We start from the raw sequence: 12,691 nt of genomic DNA, 5'->3' as shown, positions 1-12,691 counted from the left end.
TGGCTGGGCCAGGGTTAAGCCCCAAGCCAACTCCCCATGCTTATAGGAAGCAACCTGTTACTGGTCAGGGCCCGTGCTATGGGGTGATGCGCACGGCGTCGAGGCCAAGCATTCACAGGCTGGTGTGCGCGGTGCCAACTCCCCGCATTTGCCAGGGGGAAGCGTGCATCCAGCCTGTAAGGGTGGTGCCAGTACTGCGCTCAAGACCGCCAGTGCACCTTCACGGCCCAGTGTATCCTGTTCCCGCTCCTCGCACTAGCCCTGAGGTACGTGTTTCCAGTCTGGCACATCCAAAGCCAGCACCACGCACCAGGCCTCCAGTGCGTCAGCCCAGTTCAACTCGTCCTGTTCCTGCTCCTTGCACTAGCCCTGAGGTCCGTGTATCCAGTCTGGCGTATCCAAAGCCAGTCCCAGGCTTCCAGTGCGTCAGCCCAGTCCAACTCGTCCTGTTCCTGCTCCTCGCACTAGCCTTGGGGTGTGTGTCTCCAGTCTGGTACCTCCACTACCAGCCCCACACATCAGGCTTCCAGTGCGTCAGCCCAGAGCTTCCGGCAATAGTGCCCCGTCCAGAGCGTCCGGCAATAGTGCCCCGTCCAGAGCGTCCGGCAATAGTGCCCCGTCCAGAGCGTCCGGCAATAGTGCCCCGTCCAGAGCGTCCGGCAATAGTGCCCCGTCCAGAGCGTCCGGCGACAATGCCCCGTCTAGAGATGACCTACAGTCCGGAACCGAGTGAGACGGCCTACAGTCCGGAGCTCCCAGAGTCGCCCTTCAGCCCGAGGTCTACAGCGACGTGCCTGAGCCAGAGGTATTCAGCGGGGGTGGACAGGTTAGGTGGGGGACTAAGGCCAGAGCCTGAGCCACCTCCACAGTAGGAGGACTGGGGAGGGGGGGGTGTAGCACGGGAACCGTCGGTGACGGCAGCCACCCTCCCTTCCCTCCCTTTAGTTTGGGGGGTTTATTTTTGTGTTTATTTTTTGTGTAAGGTGCATCCGGGGTCTGCACCTTTGGGGGGGGTACTGTCACGTTCTGACCAGTAAAGGGGTTATTTGTTATGGTAGTTTGGTCAGGACGTGGCAGGGGGGTATTTGTTTTATGGGTTTGGGGTGTGTTAGTATACGTTTATGTAGAGGGGTGTTTGGTTAGAGTATTCCGGGGTTTTGGGTTATGTTCTTTATTTCGTATATCTATGCTCTGTCTATGTGATGTGTATTTCTTTGTTGGCCTAGTATGGCTCTCAAACAGGAACAGCTGTACATCGTTGTGGCTGATTGAGTCATACTTAAGTAGCCCTGTTTTCAGCTGTCCCTTTGTGGGAAGTTGTTGTCGCATAGCTGTGTGTTTAGCCTGCAATCCTGTTCATTCGATCGTTTTGTTTGTTCAGTGTTAAATAAAGTCACTATGAGCACTCAACTCGCTGCACCTTGGTCCACTACGTACAACGACCGTTACAATGTGATGTTCTTCAGTGTACCTACACAGAGCAGGACTCAACAGGCTTTAGAGGGCAAAGGAGCTCTCTAACTACCTTATCAAAGCAGTAGGGGAAAGCTCCTGTCAGCACCTTGGACAGCTCAGGGTCAGGAGGCGTCATCTCTGCTGTGCATTTGCCTTAACGATGCTTTAAAACAGTTGGGTGCTATTTAGTGTTGCTACAACATAAATCATGAATACTACATTTAGTACTTGTACGGATGGAGGAAGTGGTGACGGCTAATGACATCCATTAGCCATCAATGAGAATGTCAACCCTTTAAAACAGTCCTTACTCTTCAGACCTCTTTATGGTAAGAGGAATTTTGCACCAAAGTCAGGTAGCTAGGAAAGTTAGGAACCAGAGACGGGTATCTTGAAGTGAGGAACCAGAGACGGGTATCTTGTAGTGAGGAGCCAGAGACGGGCAGCTAGGGAAGTGAGGAGCCAGAGACGGGCAGCTAGGGAAGTGAGGAGCCAGAGACGGGCAGCTAGGGAAGTGAGGAGCCAGAGACGGGCAGCTAGGGAAGTGAGGAGCCAGAGACGGGCAGCTAGGGAAGTGAGGAGCCAGAGACGGGCAGCTAGGGAAGTGAGGAGCCAGAGACGGGCAGCTAGGGAAGTGAGGAGCCAGAGACGGGCAGCTAGGGAAGTGAGGAACCCGAGACGGGCAGCTAGGGAAGTGAGGAACCCGAGACGGGCAGCTAGGGAAGTGAGGAACCCGAGACGGGCAGCTAGGGAAGTGAGGAACCAGAGACGGGCAGCTAGGGAAGTTACGTTAAAGCAAGACAATACAGTTGGTGTGGTAATGTCTCAGTTTAATGACTTGGTCTAATGTCTCGGTCTAACGACCCAGTCTAACGACCCAGTCTCACAGTGAGTAATGGTGGTTGTTCTGCTGTCTCTTGTTACATTGGGGACCTCATTCTCAATATGTCAACAGCTTCCACCACTAAACTGCCTCAGTCCATCGTAGATGTTCCGTGCTCTACAATTATTGATGGCCTAATTCCAAGGATACCTTTGGCCCTGACTGAGGGATGTGCTGATCCATTTGTCTCCGTGGACCAGAGCAGGGTAGGCGTCAGCAGGTACAGGGAAGCTGGTACAGTTCATGCTAATGATTTGTTGGTTCGTGTGCCATAGTGGATGGCTTGGGTGAACAAATACACACCTTTCTCTGCTACAAGTACATTATATATTTATCTATATCAGGGATTCACAACAGTGGCTTTGATCAATATTCTGTAGTGAACCCACAGTACAGTTTCCTTTATCTTTAATCAATTGAATTGGTGTCTTAGTGATCTATTCAGTCTGTATCGCTGAAGCTAATCAACATGGACCCCTGCCCAAAGCTAACATCTCCTGATAACGCTAAACTAAATGCTGATTAGCATCAGCGCTGCCGACCCCAGCACAATGCTAACAGCTAAAAACAATGCTAACTCCAATTTACAGACAATTGCTTTACTTTAGACCTAATTGGTCTTCCCGACACTAGCATTAGAAGATGACTATCCTGTGTGACTTCCAGCTGTCCCCAGGAGGTGTAAGTGTTGATGTCCCCCTGAGACTCGAGCCACACCAACCCCTATCCTCCAACCTCTGTCTCTGCGCTAAATGAAAGGTGACAGGTGTAATGGCCATGGCCTAGCTCCATAATTTAACCTTGGTGATGAGGAAAGGAAGGGGAGAGATGGCGTGCTTACAGATCATTATTGTCCTCTCATGGAAAACATCCAGGTTTACCCACACCTGAGCTCTAACCATGGCAGCAAGATGGGGTGGTGATTAGGCTACCTTTCTGTCATTCTACAGCACAGACAGTAGTTCACTTTAAATCACTATCAATAATGTATAGGATGGTAGGGGTAATGTACTCTTAGAAAAAAACTGTTACAAAAGGGTTCTTCGGCTGTCTTCATAGGATAATCATTTTTGATTAAAGGTAGAACCATTTTTGGTTCCAGGTAGAACCCTTTTGGGTTCCATGTACAACCGAGTTCTACCTGGATCCAAAATGGTTCTACCTGGAACCAAAAGGGTTCTTCAAAGGATTATCCTATGTGGACAGCCGAAGAATCCTTTAAGGTTCTAGATAGCACCTTGTTTTCTAAGAGTGTATACTAGCGCTATAGAGCATGCCAGTGCAATTCAGTGTCCCCAGATACAAATCTTTAGAGCTGCAGCGCATTCGGGTGAGGGTTGTTCAATACTCCCAAAGTCTTTAACTAATGGACGCATTTAGATTAGAGTACAAGAACTTAGATCAATTCATGGTCCTTGGCCTACCATGCAGTCTGATATGTGCCGATAAGCAAAGTGAATACAGCAAAATGCCATCCAAGCATACATGAACATATAGTCAGTATTCACCATTGATTCTTCATTTTCCAACTTACAATTGTGTGTCTGTGGTGCTGCATTCATTCAAAAGCTCCATCAACCTACTAGCAATGATACAACACTAGCAGTGCTGTGGGCTTTCATTAATGCTGATGATACGTAGAGCTGTCTCATACCACATCATATCCATCAGTACAACTCATAGACAAAATAAATAATCAAACAACATTAATCCTACCTGTCAGATAAGCTTTATCTCTTTGGAGAAATCCTTACCGCCAGGGTAGTCTATCTGTCAATGTTTTTATCAGGGCAGACCACCTGTCCTAAACCTTTTTCCTCCCATAGCCAGGCTGACAATGAGCTGCAGAGAACCTGTTCATCTTTATGGCCTCTTAGCCAGTGACAGCTGTGTCTGTCTGGTCAATACTAAAATGGAGATTACATTCTAATAGACCAAGACGTCTTGGGAGCGGTTCACAACAACAAGATTAGACCATGCGCAGTAAGGCTGTTAGTCTTTAATGCCTCGAAAGAAGCCCAAATGCCTCATACATCTAATTTTATGTGTTGTTGGGGAAGTTGCTCAGACACACACACACACACACACACACACACACACACACACACACACACACACACACACACACACACACACACACACACACACACACACACACACACACCTCGCCACTATGTCTTTCAGCTCAACTCTCACGATGTCACAACCGAGACGTCAGAAACAATCATTTGCCTCCACACAGCTGGACCAAGAAAACACTCAGCTCCCATCACATCATCCCTTAGGGGGCTATGAAGACCCCCTGTTCAGCCACCACACTCGCACACACACAAAGAGACATATATACAGAGACCGCCACTCACGGGTTTAATATTAACAACCCCTCCAGCCCTCAGCGATCGATACAGACAAGACGGTTTAAACAGCTACCCTGGTGGGAAAAGACCAGGCGTCCATAAATCAGTATTTAGTGAGTCCACCGAGTGCTATTAACAATCCCTGCCACAGAGCAACTGGCCCCAAGCCAGCTAAAGACCGAAGGGACAACGGGAGGTGAAGGAAATTATGCAATTCAAATCAGCTATTGATTGGGATAGGGTTCGATAACCCAGGTATAATTCTTGATAAGTCAGAACCCCTGTTGCCAGGTTTTCTGCACCTTGGACATAAAATAAGTGAAGGAGGAAGTGAAGGAGGGCTTCTGTTTTCTTCTATCAGGGAACCAAGTTCCTGGTATTGATTCAATGTAACCTCACATCACATAGTGGGTATAGGAGCCTGAGGGAATATCATAACTGCTCCTTGGTATCAACTCACTAAATGCTACATTGTTCACATACAGTTGCTTTCCAAGATCTGTCTTTGGTACGATTGTATTTGGAAAATGACTTTGTACAGTACTCTAGGCTTAAACGCCATCTCTCTTCCTGTCATGGTTTTGCCCCTAATCTCATCCATTAATGAAGCCAATAAACTTGAAGACTCATGTCTCATTAAAATTACCCAGTTTTCCCGCTGTATAAACAAGGCCAAATACACACAATGTCCGTCCACAGCTTATCGGTCATGGCTAGAAGGGATATAGCTTTTGTCAAATTAACGTCAAAAGTTTAAATGTTTTGTATTTTAGCGAACCCTAAGCCTAAACCTTTTCCTAACCGTAACCTAATTCTCCTAATTGCTACATGAATTCTCCTATCCTGCTCCGTAAGTTCTCCTAACCTGCTTCGAAAAGTCAAATATGACAAAAGCTCTATACCATATAGTCAAAACCCTGTTTTTTCTTCTCCTAAGAGACTACGAGCTGAATTCCTGCATTTATTCCTGGTACATGGGTGGAAACATAACAATGAAATCACTTGGGATCATGAACAGCAGTGTGCTGTGTTTTCCTTTTAATTTTTTACTTTGCCTAGACGTTTACCCACAAGGTTTACTACCTTCATGTTCTTCACAAGATATGCTAATCAATGCCGGAGGGATTTCCTCTTGAGGAGAATAAGTCCTGCTGAAAGCAGAGCACTGACAGCAAAATGGCCGTCATTAGAAGAAACAAAGCAGTACAACGGCTCTGTTCAACCTGCATCGGTGAAGTGTTACAGATTGGGCAATAGAAATGTAAAGGTAATTTAAGATTGAACCGACATCTGCTGCATCTACCGAAAACAGCAGTCTCCGCTAACACGGAAAAATTGCCTTTAAATTTCAATCAGGCTGTAACTCTGAAGTTCCAGGATACAGATTGAATAGAGCCCCAACCCGCTGGGTAGAAATGTTTTTTTTTTTTTATCTACGTAATTTGTCAACGTGTTGTGAAGTGGAATCTGTGGAAAATACAATGGATTTTAAAAAGTAATCAATGTTGTTTTGAGGGTGACCTTTTACCACAGGATTATGTCATCATGGTAACCAATTTTCAATGTAGACAAACCTTGTAAAAAACCCTAGTCTCCCATCCAGGGTTTTAACCAAGCTTAGCTTTGATATTTGTCACCGACTATCACCAATGTGCTATCGTGAGAATGATTGTTGAGAAATCTCCACTTAACAGATTCACTGTTGCTTTCCAAGTCTTTCCAAAGGGTAGCTTCAACAGAACAAATGAAATGTAATCATCATTTATAAATCATATAAATCAATCAATGATGCTATTTAGCCCTATATAGCATTTGGGACGTCATCAACAGCTATGTTTAAATTCAGCCCAGGATTCAACTAAAAATAGACAACACGCCTAGGGTTTCAAGCTTTGGCTGATTTGAAATGTAATTTACTAGTTAATAATAAATATGTTGGATTCACGTCTCCATCTCAACCAAAAATAAAAAAAATCTAATAAAATCAAACTGTTGTATAAATAATTCAAATATCTGACATTATATTCCAATTTAAACTTTTGTGTGGTTTTAAATGGTTGAAAGCGCGGTGGTAGCACATTTATTTGGAAACTTAACAAAAAATGCAACATTGCTTTTCCATTGGAATTTGGTTGTGTTTTAGATGATTGAAAGCATAGTGATAACACATTGAGAATGCAACAAACTTTTGGCTGTCTTTTTGAGTGGGTGAAAATACCATAGGTTAGAATTTCATTGATCAACTTTTCTACCAAATACCAAATTCTCCATATTGAAATGACATGTGCCCACTGGGCAAAAACTGGTTGAATCAACATTGTTTCCACGTGGAAAACTGATTTGATTTGTAAAAAATCATCAAAGTAAGGACATTTCATATTTTTTCCCAAAAACGATTAACTTAAATCCAATGACATGGTGACATTTGTTATTGATTTCACGCTGAATTCACATTAGTTGACAACTCATCCGAATGTAAACCAAAACTAGACATTGAACTGACATCTGTGCCCAGTGGGAGGCTCCTTCTGTCACGACTTCTGCCGAAGTCGGTCCCTCTCCTTGTTCGGGCGGTGTTCGGTGGTCGACGTCACCGACCTTCTAGCCATCACTGATCCATTTTTCATTTTCCATTGGTTTTGTCTTGTCTTCCTTCACACATGGTTCCAATCCCATCAATTACATGTTGTGTATTTAACCCTCTGTTTCCCCTCATGTCCTTGTCGGAGATTGTTTTATTGTATGTATTGTGCAAGTCGTGTCGGTGTGCGACGGGTTTTGTACCCACTTATATACATTTTTGTATATTTAGTTTTTTGGAGTTTTTTGAGCACTTATTAAACGACTCCGTTTATACCAAGTTCGTTTTCCTGCGCCTGACTTCCCTGCCACCGACACGCACCCATTACAGAATCTCCGACCATAACTATGGAGTCAGCAGGAGAGGGTACCCCTGTCACGACTTCCGCCGAAGGTGGCTCCTCTCCCTGTTCGGGCGGTGCTCGGCGGTCGTCGTCACCGGCCTACTAGCTGCCACCGATCCCATTTTCATTTTCATTTAGTTCTGTCTGGTTTTACACACCTGTGTCTTGTTTTTTTGATTTCGGTGGGTTTATATTTCCCAGCAGCAGGTTAGGCTGTGCGTGGGATTATTTTGCTGTAAGCAACATGTAAGGGGTGTGTGCCTGGACCACGGGCGTTGTTTGTTGTTTGTACGGTATGTGTTTACCGTGGACATTTTGCTTGTGGCATAACGGAGTTGAGATTTCTCCCCTGTATGTGTCGTTGTGTTTTTCGGATCTGCCAAAATAAACTGTGGATTTTCCTGGAACCCTTCTGCTCTCCTACTCCTGATTCCACACACCCCCCTCCATCGAGAGGCTCTGTTACAGAATCCCTCACCCTGGACCAGCTAATGGACATGTCCATCAGGCTGGATAACTTGCTGGCTACCCGCGGGCGTTCGGACGGGGTCCTGTTGGTTCCACTCCCCAGCACCTCTGCTCCAAACCCCATGGAGTTAGGAGGTGCTGCAGCGAGGGCGACCGGAGGAGGAGCCTCCTCCCGCACTGGAAGTGGTCGGAGAAGGCACACTACCGACCGGTGATGGAGGGGCTCGTCTGGGAGTCGAGATGGCAAGCAGGGCACTGTTCGGATACCTCAGGTGAGTCTGCACCAGGCTCACCCAGAGCCCCCTGTTGGTCACATGTTTGTTTTGATTTCTTTCCCTGAGTTTTTCCCTCATTCCCAGCATAAGGCGCTAGTCAATTCAGGCGCAGCAGGGAATTTCATGGATTGTGGTTTCGCACAGAGGTTAGGGATCTCCCAGGTTCCGCTGGATAAACCCTTTCAGGTGTACTCCTTAGACAGTAGACCACTAGGGTCAGGGGTGGTCAGGGAGTCCACGGCGCCACTGGACATGGTTACGCGGGGGGATCATGAGGAGAAAATTAGTTTTTTCCTCATTGATTCTCCTGTGTTTCCAGTGGTGCTGGGGATTCCTTGGTTGGCCTTTCACAACCCTACTATTTCGTGGCAACAGAGGGCTCTAAAAGGGGTGGTCAGAGGAGTGCTCAGGCAGGTGTGTGGGTTTCCATCGGTGCAACGACGGTGGAGAGTCTAGACCAAGTCCCACAGTGCACATTCCCCCCGAGTATGCCGATTTGGCTATCGCCTTCTGTAAGAAGAGGGCAACTAAATTGCCACCTCATCGATGAGGGGATTGTGTGATAAACCTCCAGGTAGACGCCGTACCGCCACTGGAGTCACGTGTATCCCCTGTCCCAGGAGGAGACGGTGGCTATGGAAACATATGTCTCCGAATCTCTGAGGCAGGAGTACATTCGGCCCTCCATGTCCCCCGCCTCCGCGAGTTTCTTTTTTGTGAATAAGAAAGGAGGGTTGCGTCCGTGCATTGACTATAGAGGTCTAAATTCGATCACGGTGGGGTACAGTTACCCGCTACCTCTCTTTGCTACGGTGCTGGAGTCATTCCACGGAGCACACTTCTTCACAAAATTGGATCTCCGGAGCCCGTATAACTTGGTGCGTATCCGGGCAGGAGATGAGTGGAAGACAGCATTTATTTCCACATCCGGCCATTATGAGTACCTTGTTATGCCGTATGGGTTGAAGAATGCTCCAGCCGTCTTCCAATCCTTTGTCAATGAGATTCTCAGGGACCTGCACGGGCAGGGTGTGGTGGCTTATATCGATGACATTCTGATATATTCCACTACGCGCGCCGCGCATGTGTCTCTGGTGCGCAAAGTGCTTGGTCGCCTATTGGAGCATGACCTGTACGTCAAGGCTGAGAAATGTCTGTTCTTCCAACAGTCCGTCTCCTTCCTAGGGTATCGCATTTCCACTTCAGGGGTGGAGATGGAGAGTGACCGCATTGCAGCCGTGCGTAATTGGCCGACTCCCACCACGGTAAGGAGGTGCAGCGGTTCTTAGGGTTTGCCAACTACTACCGGAGGTTTATCCGGGGTTCTGGTCAGGTGGCGGCTCCCATTACCCCACTGCTGAAGGGGGGCCCGGTGCGCTTGCAGTGGTCAGCTGAGGCGGACAGGGCTTTTAGTCACCTGAGGGCTCTGTTTACCTCGGCTCCCGTGCTGGCCCATCTGGATCCCTCTTTGCGGTTCATCGTGGAGGTGGACGCGTCCGAGGCTGGGATAGGAGCGGTGCTCTCTCAGCGCTCGGGTACGCCACCGAAGCTCCGCCCCTGTGCCTTTTTCTTGAAGAAGCTCAGCCCGGCGGAGCGAAACTATGATGTGGGGGACCGGGAGCTGTTGGCTGTCATCAAGGCTTTGAAGGTGTGGAGACATTGGCTTGAGGGGGCTAAACACCCTTTTCTCATCTGGACTGACCACCGCAATGTGGAGTACATCCGGGCAGCGAGGAGACTGAACCCTCGCCAGGCAAGGTGGGCCATGTTTTTCACCCGTTTTGAATTTACCCTTTCCTACAGACCAGGCTCTCAGAACGCTAAGGCAGACGCATTGTCCCGGCTGTATGACACAGAGGAGCGGCCCATGGATCCCACTCCCATACTCCCGGCCTCTTGCCTGGTGGCACCGGGAGTGTGGGAGCTGGATGCGGACATTGAGCAGGTGTTGCATACAGAGGCCGCTCCCCTTCAGTGTCCGGCTGGCCGTCTGTACGTTCCGTCTGCTGTCCGCGACCGGCTAATCTATTGGGCCCATACGTCACCCTCCTCTGGTCATCCTGGTATCGGTCGGACGGTGTGCTGTCTTAGTGGGAAGTACTGGTGGCCCACTTTAGCTAAGGATGTGAGGGTTTATGTTACCTCCTGCTCGGTGTGCGCCCAGTGCAAGGCTCCTAGACACCTGCCCAGAGGTAAGTTGCAACCCTTACCCGTTCCACAACAGCCATGGTCGCACCTGTCAGTGGATTTCCTGACTGATCTTCCTCCTTCACAGGGTAACACCACGATCCTGGTTGTTGTGGATTGTTTTTCTAAGTCCTGTCATCTCCTCCCTTTGCCCGGTCTCCCTACGGCCCTACAGACTGCGGAGGCTCTATTTACACACGTCTTCCGGCACTACGGGGTGCCTGAGGATATAGTGTGTGATCAGGGTCCCCAGTTCACGTCAAGGGTCTGGAGGGTGTTCATGGAACATCTGGGGGTCTCGGTCAGCCTTACCTCAGGTTTTCACCCCGAGAGTAACGGGCAGGTGGAGAGAGTTAACCAGGATATGGGTAGGTTTCTGAGGTCTTATTGACAGGACCGGCCAGGGGAGTGGGCAGCGTTCGTGCCCTGGGCAGAGATGGCCCAGAACTCACTCCGCCACTCCTCCACTAACCTTTCTCCTTTCCAGTGTGTATTGGGGTATCAGCTGGTTCTGGCTCCTTGGCATCAGAGTCAGACCGAGGCTCCTGCGGTGGACGACTGGTTCCGGCGAGCGGAGGAAACATGGGACGCCGCCTATGTCCATCTTCAGCGCGCAGTACTGCGCCAGAAAGTTGCCGCAGACCATCACCGCAGTGAGGCCCTGGCTCTCGACCCGAAACCTGCCCCTCTGTCTGCCCTGTCGGAAGCTGGGTCCGCGGTTTGTGGGGCAATTTAAAGTCTTGAGGAGAGTGAACGAGGTATGTTACAGGTTACAGCTTCCCCCAGATTACAGCATTAACCCCTCGTTCCATGTGTCTCTCCTCAGGCCGGTGGTGGCTGGCCCGCTCCAGGAGTCTGAGGTGAGGGAGGTTCCTCCGACATCGAAGGGGGCCCCGGCGTACTCCGTTCGTTCCATACTGGATTTGAGACGTCGGCCGAGGGGCCTTCAGTACCTCGTGGACTGGGAGGGGTATGGTCCGGAGGAGAGATGCTGGGTTCCGGTGGAGGACATGTTGGATCCTTCTATGCTGCCAGATTTCCACCGTCTCCATCTGGATCGCCCTGCGCCTCGCCCTCCGTGTCGTCCCCGAGGTCGGTGCCGATGCGCTGCTGGAGCCACACGTCAGGGGGGTACTGTCACAACTTCCGCCGAAGTCAGTCCCTCTCCTTGTTCGGGCGGTGTTCGGTGGTCGACGTCACTGACCTTCTAGCCATCACTGATCCATTTTTCATTTTCCATTGGTTTTGTCTTGTCTTCCTTCACACCTGGTTCCAATCCCATCAATTACATGTTGTGTATTTAACCCTCTGTTTCCCCTCATGTCCTTGTCGGAGATTGTTTTATTGTATGTATTGTGCAAGTCGTGTCCGTGTGCGACGGGTTTTGTACCCACTTATATACATTTTTGTATATTTTGGAGTTTATGAGCACTTATTAAATGACTCCGTTTATACCAAGTTCGTTTTCCTGCGCTTGACCTCCCTGCCACCGACACGCACCCATTACACCTTCCTGTATGTCATATAGGATTTTGAATAGTAAAGATGTGTTGGAAACCTCTTGGGTATCCATGTAGCTCAAATTCCTTAGAGGAATTACAGCTAATCAACCAGTGACAGGATGTACGTAAGGTCACATGTCCTACACTCACACACACACTGCCGCACTACTGTATAAGTGCGGCAGGTACCTGGCGGGTAGGAGCATTGGGCCAGTAACCGAAAGGTTGGTGGATCGAATCCCCGAGTCAACAAGGTACAAATCTGCTCTTCTACCATTGAGCAAGGCAGTTAACACCTAACAACAACTGCTCACCGATGTCGATTAAGTCAGCCCCCCGCTTGTCTTTGATTCATAGGGGTTGGGTTAAATGCGGAGGATGCATTCAGTTGTACAACTGACTAGGTATCCCATTTCGCTAAGTCAGCTATGGTAAGTCAGTTTCACTCTTAAGAAGTGTATCTTCTATTTTCAGTGTTCTGTTTCTCAACAAATGTGAAAGCTGACTGGATGGGCCCCATATCAGCTGATATTCAGGCTTTATTTTTTTCATTTACCATTCACCTATCATTCTTTCACATACACAGTCCTTTCAGGCAGCGAACAAGGCTTGATAGCTTGGCTTGACAGCTTGTCACTAT

Source organism: Salmo salar, chromosome 05 (assembly GCF_965601325.2).
Source record: "Salmo salar chromosome 05, fSalSal1, whole genome shotgun sequence".
NCBI classification, from domain to species: domain Eukaryota; kingdom Metazoa; phylum Chordata; class Actinopteri; order Salmoniformes; family Salmonidae; genus Salmo; species Salmo salar.
The sequence above is the reverse complement of the archived record's forward strand: the minus strand, read 5'-3'. Positions refer to the sequence as shown.